The following is a 6,986-nucleotide window of genomic DNA, read 5'->3' as shown; positions in this document are numbered from 1 at the left end:
TCTGTCCCCATCATCGGAGCAATCTACCTCCCTGTTTTCTCGAGAAGCTCCTTATGTATTGCTCTTGCAGTCCTGCAACGTGCAAGTTGAATGGTGCTGAAATCGAAGTTGCTTTTCTGAGAAACGTTCACGAATGGAATTCAATGAAGCTTTGCCTATCATCTCCCCTCCTCATACCACCTTTGCTCCGCAGATGGCGTGGTTCCCCCTTGCATATTCTTCTGCTCTCACAAACTGTTTCTATGTCCACGAATTCAACTTTCCCTATGCACGCCGTGTTACGTACAACTGAATAGCTTTTTCGGAGCAAATGCACCAATGGAGTTCCATGAAACTCTGGGATTTTTCTCTTTTCCTCATTCCCACTCCGTCCCCATCATCGGAGCAATCTACCTCCCTGTTATCTCGCGAAGCCCCTTATGTGTTGCTCTTGCAGTCCTCTAACTTGCGAGTTGAATGGGGCTGAAATGGAAGTTGCTTTTCTGAGAAACGTTCACGAATGCAATTCAATGAACCTTTGTGTATCATCTCCCCTCCTCATACCCCGTTTTTTCCAAAATGTGGTATTTCCACCATGCTCGGTGCTTGTGTTATAACAAACGGTTTCGATTTCCATGAATTGAGCTTCTCTGTGCACGCAGTGAAAAGCTGCAACTGAATTGTGTTTTCTGAGCAAATGCACGACTGGATTTCCATGAAACTCTGGGATTCTTTTCTTTTCCTCTTTCGCACTCTGTTCTGAACAACTGAGCTCACTACCACCAGGTTTTCTAGACAAGCCCATTATGTATTGCTGTTGCAGTCCTCTAAAGTGCAAGTTGAATGAGGCTGAAATGGAAGTTGCTTCCCTGAGAAATGTTCACGAATGCAATTCAATGAACCTTTGCCTATCATCTCCCCTCCTCATACCACCTTTGCTCCGCAGATGGCGTGGTTCTCCCATGCATATTCTTCTGCTCTCACAAACTGTTTCTATTTGCACGAATTCAGCTTTCCCTATGCACGCTGTGTTACGTACAACTGAATAGATTTTTCGGAGCAAATGCACCAATGGAGTTGCATGAAACTCTGGGATTTTTCTCTTTTCCTCATTCCCACTCTGTCCCCATCATCTGAGCAATCTACCTCCCTGTTATCTCGCGAAGCCCCTCATATGTTGCTCTTGCAGTCCTCTAACTTGCGAGTTGAATGGGGCTGAAATGGAAGTTGCTTCTCTGAGAAACGTTCACGAATGCAATTCAATGAACCTTTGCCTATCTATCATCTCCCCTCCTCATAACCCGTTTTTTCCCCAATGGGGTAGTTCCACCATGCTCGGTGCTTCTGTTATAACAAACGGTTTCGATTTCCATGAATTGAGTTTCCCCATGTACGCAGTGAAAAGCTGCAACTGAATTGTGTCTTCTAAGCACTTGCACGACTGGATTTCCATGAAACTCTGGGTTTTTTCTCTCTTCTCCTCATTCCCACTCTGTCCCCATCATCTGAGCAATCTACCTCCCTGTTATCTCGCAAAGCCCCTCATGTGTTGCTCTTGCAGTCCTCTAACTTGCGAGTTGAATGGGGCTGACATGGAAGTTGCTTTTCTGAGAAACGTTCACGAATCCAATTCAGTGAACCTTTGCCTATCTGTCATCTCCCCTCCTCATTCTCCGAATCTTCAAAAATGTCGTAGTTCCACCATGCACGGTGCTTCTGTTATAACAAATGGTTTCAATTTCCATGAATTGAGCTTCCCTATGCATGCAGTGAAAGCCCGCAACTGATTTGTGTTTTCTGAGCAAATGCACGACTGGATTTCCATGAAACTCTCGTTTATGTCTCTTTTTCTCATTCCCAATCTGACCCCAACAACTGAGAAATCTACTTCCCCTTTTCTGGAGTAGCCCCATTTGTATTGCCCTTGTAGTCCTCTAATGCGCAAGTTGAATGGAACTGAAATGGAAGTTGCTTTTCTGTGTGAGAATGATGCTTTCATGCACATAATTTGATCAATCTCATTCCCAAGAACCTCTCCTTTCCCTCCTTCTTCCCCCTTCTTATCACTTTGTTCTACTCTACTGTTCTCCCTTGTGTTAATATTGTTTTAATTAGGGCATTATAATTATGTGTAAATGCAGGATTCATTGTGGTCTACTTGCACATGGACGTAGCATCATCTGGGAGACTTCGTTCCCCAGTACTTCCCCTTGCCTCTTCACATCCATCCCCTTCCTATACTAGACTGGTCTCCCTTCTACGAAACTTAGGCTTTTGATTTTCCTGAATCTGAACATTAATCAGATACATTTCACTTTCAGGCCCACTGTGGGAGAGTTTACCTATTCCCGTTTGTTTAAAATATCCTAATTTTATACTTGATTGATCACACTTTTAATTACGCAAAATGCACTTAAAATTTGCAAAAAGATCATTGCATTTCAGTAATTCAACAATTTGGTGAGACAGGCTGGGGAGGAATGGTTATGCTCATTTTGGAGCCGAGGCAACTGAGGCATGGAAAGGTTAGAGAATTTTCCCAAGGTTATGCAGTTTGTGAAAGAGGCAGCATGAATACACTTGGGATTTGTGACACCAGCGTAATCCCTTTCCCCTGCCTCACTAACAAACAGGTGTGTTTGTTTCTGATGACACCAAAGTCCTCTGATCTCTGCAAAATCTTTTTAGAGTTTTTGTCATATTGTAATTCTAAAATTCAATAAAGTAAGAATGTAAAAAGGCATTTCAAGGGCAATGTTGCATTCATTATCTCTAAAGGACAATTGGAAGAAGAATATAAAGAAAGAAATCAATTGACTAGATATCTGCCTGAAAAGATTGAAAAATCTACTGCCTGGGGTGTAGAGCTGAAGGGCCATGTGCTTGTTGCCTCTAGACAGACCTTGGGCATCATCCATGCCAGGTATGTTATGGTTCCTTGCAGAGATTTGGGGATTTTTTGAGTTCAAAGTGTTGACGTCATTACGTAGTGGATTTATGGTTTGGAGTATTTGACTCCAGTGAGTGATGCTGGCAGAGGCTTTGTCACCTCTCCTACTTTAGCAGAGCATCTTCCAACAACCTGAAGTTGACCTTTTCAGCAACAAGTTGGGAAGCTCCTGTGATAAAAACCCCTTCTCAGGTGCCATAAGAGCAGTGCAGCTTCCAAACCAGAAACTGAGTCATTCCTGACTTTGGAGTTACTTTGGAATCCACTGGAGAATTTTGAGCCTAGTCTAGTGAGGACATTGTATTCATATGTGCCATCTGTCTCAAACCACAAATCCAGGAAATTCCATGCCATTTGGTTGTGACATGGTACAAGGTAATCTAACAGTAGAATGTTAGAAATAGAAAGGACACTTAATAGCACTGAGACTGGGATGACTTCCTGTTAAAGAATACATACGAATGTCTGCCATGTTGGCCATGGCGCAGGGAGAGGATTGGGCAGCTGAGCAGCGGAGTGGCGGTGGGGGACTGTTTTTGGCGGGGTGGGCGCCCATGCTGTGCCGGGCAGTGAAGAGAAGGAGGAGGGGCGGGTCGGCCGCGCTGCTATGAGGAAGGAGGTGGAGGAGGCGGTGGGAGTCCTTCCAGCCTCCCCGCCTGCCCCGTCGCCGCCCCGCCTCCAGGGCTGTGCCTGTAAGGCGGGGAGACAATGGGTAAACTCTCCTTCAGAGCGCTGTCGCTGGACGCGGCCAAACCGCTGCCCTTCTACAGCGGCAAGGACATTCATGATCTCGAAGACTGCGTCTCCATCAACTGGGCCGTGCCCCAGATGCCCACCGGGATGGAGAAGGAGGAGGAACCCGAACATCATTTACAACTATTTCAGCACAGCAAGTGTTTAGAGAGAAAAAAAAAGAGCATGCTCATTCCCGTTCCTGAGGCAGGGAGCAACGTCAACTATTACAATCACTTGTACAAAGGAGAGTTGAAACAGTCCAAACAGTTCATTCATATTCAGCCTTTTAATCTAGAAAACGAGCAACCAGATTATGATATGGATTCAGAAGATGAGACCTTATTAAATAGACTTAACAAAAAGATGGAAATTAAGCCTTTGCAATTTGAAATTATGATTGAAAGACTTGAAAAAGTCAGTTCTAATCAGCTGGTAACACTTCAAGAAGCAAAACGGCTGTTGAATGAAGATGATTATCTTATTAATGCTGTGTATGACTACTGAGTGAGAAAACGTAAAAACTGCAAGGGGCCATCCTCATTCTTCAAATGAAACAAGAGAAAAGAGATGGCTCTACCAACAATGACCCTTATGTTGCCTTTCGGAGGAGAACAGAGAAAATGCAAACTCGAAAGAATTGTAAGAATGATGAAGCCTCTTATGAAAAGATGTTGAAACTGAGACAAGAGTTTAGTAGAGCCATAACAATTTTGGAAATGATTAAGAGAAGAGAGAAAACAAAATGAGAATTATTGCAGTTAACCTTAGAAGTTGTGGAAAAAAGATACCATTTGGGAGACTATGGAGGTGAAATCCTTAATGAAGTGAAAATCAGTAGGTCAGAAAAAGAGTTGTATGCTGCTCCAGCAACTCTTCATAATGGAAATCATTGCAAAGTCCAAGAATGTAAAACTAAACACCCTCATCATTTGCCTTTGAAAAAAGTAGCTTCTGTTGTTCATCAAAAGAAGAAGTACCCAACGAAGCCTAAAGCAGAGGCTTTGATAATGTCTCAGCAGCCCACTCCTGAGACATTGCCTGTGATCAGTAAGAGTGACATTAAACAATATGACTTTCACAGCTCAGATGAAGATGAATTTCCACAGGTACCATCCCCAGTATCAGAACTCAAAAAAGAAAATGATCCTGATGGTCCCTGTGCTTTCACAAGGAGGGCAGGATGCCAGTATTATGCTCCTCATTTGGACCAAGCTGATCATACATGTAAGAATTCAAAATTGGCAGATTTGGATAAGTTGAGGTATAGGCATTGCCTTACAATACTTACAGTCCCAAGAAGATGTATATGATTTGCAGGAAGGTGAATTGGCAGGGGTGGAAGGGTCATAATGGACTGTATATCCACAGAACATGTCCCAGTCCTGAAACTGATAGACCTTGAAATGCTGAATAGTTTTTCAAGTTCTTCCCAAACTATAGACTTTTCTTCTAATTTCTCTTGGACCAATGCTTCCAGTAAACCTTGTGAAAATAGACTGTCCCTTTCTGAAATATTAAGCAATATCAGATCTCGTCAACTACAGTGTTTCCAGTCAAGGCTACTAAATTTACAGGACAGTGATGGTGAAAAATGTACCTCCAGAAAACCAGGGCAGACTGCGAACAATAAAAGAGTTTCTGCAACAGCTGAAGCTTTATTGAACACCATCAAGAATGGCATGTCAGTAACAGGGGACATCACAGAAGAGCAGATTCAGACACATCAACAGCAGTTAGTTCAAATGCGAAGACAGCAACTGGCTCAGCTTCAGCAGAAACAGCAATCTTAGCATTCCTCACAATGGACACACCAAAAGCACAGGGCTCAAGCACCTCTGACTGCATGTCTAAAACACTCAACTCAGTCAGCGCCCACTTTGCTGCATCTGCAGTGGTCAGTGCACCTGTTCCAGGTCGCAGTGAAGTAGTCAAGGAATAGAACACAGGCCACAACAACATAAATGGTATTGTCCAGGCTTCAGGAACCTCCACCAATATGACTTTATCATCCAGCCCAGAGATTCCAGCCGTACAACTTATAAGGACAGTTGGCCACACTACTACAAACCACTTAATCCCAGCATTGTGCACAAGCAGTCCTCAAACACTTCCCATGAACAATTCCTGCCTGACAAATGTAGTGCACCTCAATAATGTCAGTGTTGTTTCTCCAGTCAATGTGCATATCAATACACTGACTTCAGCACCATCACCAACAGCCTTAAAACTTGCCACAGTTGCTGCCAGTATGGACAGAGTGCCAAAGCTTACTCCCAGTAGTGCCATCAGCAGCATAGCAAGAGAGAACCATGAACCAGAAAGATCAGGTTTAAGTGGAATAGCAGAGACAACAGTAGCTATGGAAGTGACATAACCTAAAACATGTGGCTTTTCCTGTGTGGATGGTGTGCATTCATATTCCAGCTGAATGCAGAAGGTGACACTGTGGATCACAGAGTGTAACAATGGACCTAAATGGACTACAGTATATTGGATGTTAAATTGATAAATGAGGTATATTTTGTAAAATTGGGAAAATCACTACCTTGTAAAATAGTTTATTTGTATCTTCAATATTATTTCTGTTACTTGAATAGTACATATTCATAATCATGCTTTTGCACTTGAATTTGCAACTGAATGGATTTTAAAAAATAACTCTTTAATGGGATCATAAGCATGAAATGGAATCCAGCATCACTTGTTTTAACTCTTTATTTTGCCATGTTTACATTTTGTATCTTGAAAAAATAAATCCAACTTTGTGTCTAAAAAAGATTCATAGCTAGGAAATGAAATTCTTGTAATTTTTTTTTCTAAAGGAACTGTAAAGTTTTCATTTGGTTCATTTTGTTTCACAATTTGACTAGATGGACTTTTTGGTAAATACTTTAGTGGCATTTTACTGTCAAACATGATGTTCAAGGCAAAATAATATTTTCTATTACCGTGCAGAAGAAAGGAATGAATTGATACACGCAAATTTAAAGTAGTAACTCATTTTTCCATATATTTTGAATGTATATTTCTATTTATTATAGCAGTTTATAAAAAATAATTACACAGAAAAAACAGACTAGGCAAAAGTATGCATCTAGCACATTTAAACTGTGTAAACATGAAAATTTTTCAAGGATTACATTTTTCTCTGAAGATTGCATATTTTAACTGGCTTTAAAACTGTAACACACCACATAAAAGATACTTACCAGGTACGTATTGCATTATATTATTGCAATAAATATTGAAAGTCTTGATATCGAGCCATCTCAGGTGTTGGGAGGCGGGGAGGGTTGTGGCAAGGTTGTCTTTTCAATTTTGG

At 41.7% G+C, this 6,986-nt stretch overlaps 1 pseudogene across 1 annotated transcript; it reads left to right on the top strand.

The window, feature by feature from the left end:
• Positions 1-3,637: 3,637 nt before the first annotated feature.
• Positions 3,638-6,075, top strand: LOC306652347 (enhancer of polycomb homolog 2-like; annotated as a pseudogene). The gene has a single exon. The product of its transcript is annotated as an enhancer of polycomb homolog 2-like (transcript).
• Positions 6,076-6,986: the final 911 nt, after the last annotated feature.

The sequence above is a fragment of the Sciurus vulgaris genome (assembly GCF_902686455.1).
Source record: "Sciurus vulgaris genome assembly, contig: HiC_scaffold_178_arrow_ctg1, whole genome shotgun sequence".
Classification (NCBI taxonomy): Eukaryota; Metazoa; Chordata; class Mammalia; order Rodentia; family Sciuridae; genus Sciurus; species Sciurus vulgaris.
The sequence above is the reverse complement of the archived record's forward strand: the minus strand, read 5'-3'. Positions and strand labels throughout refer to the sequence as shown.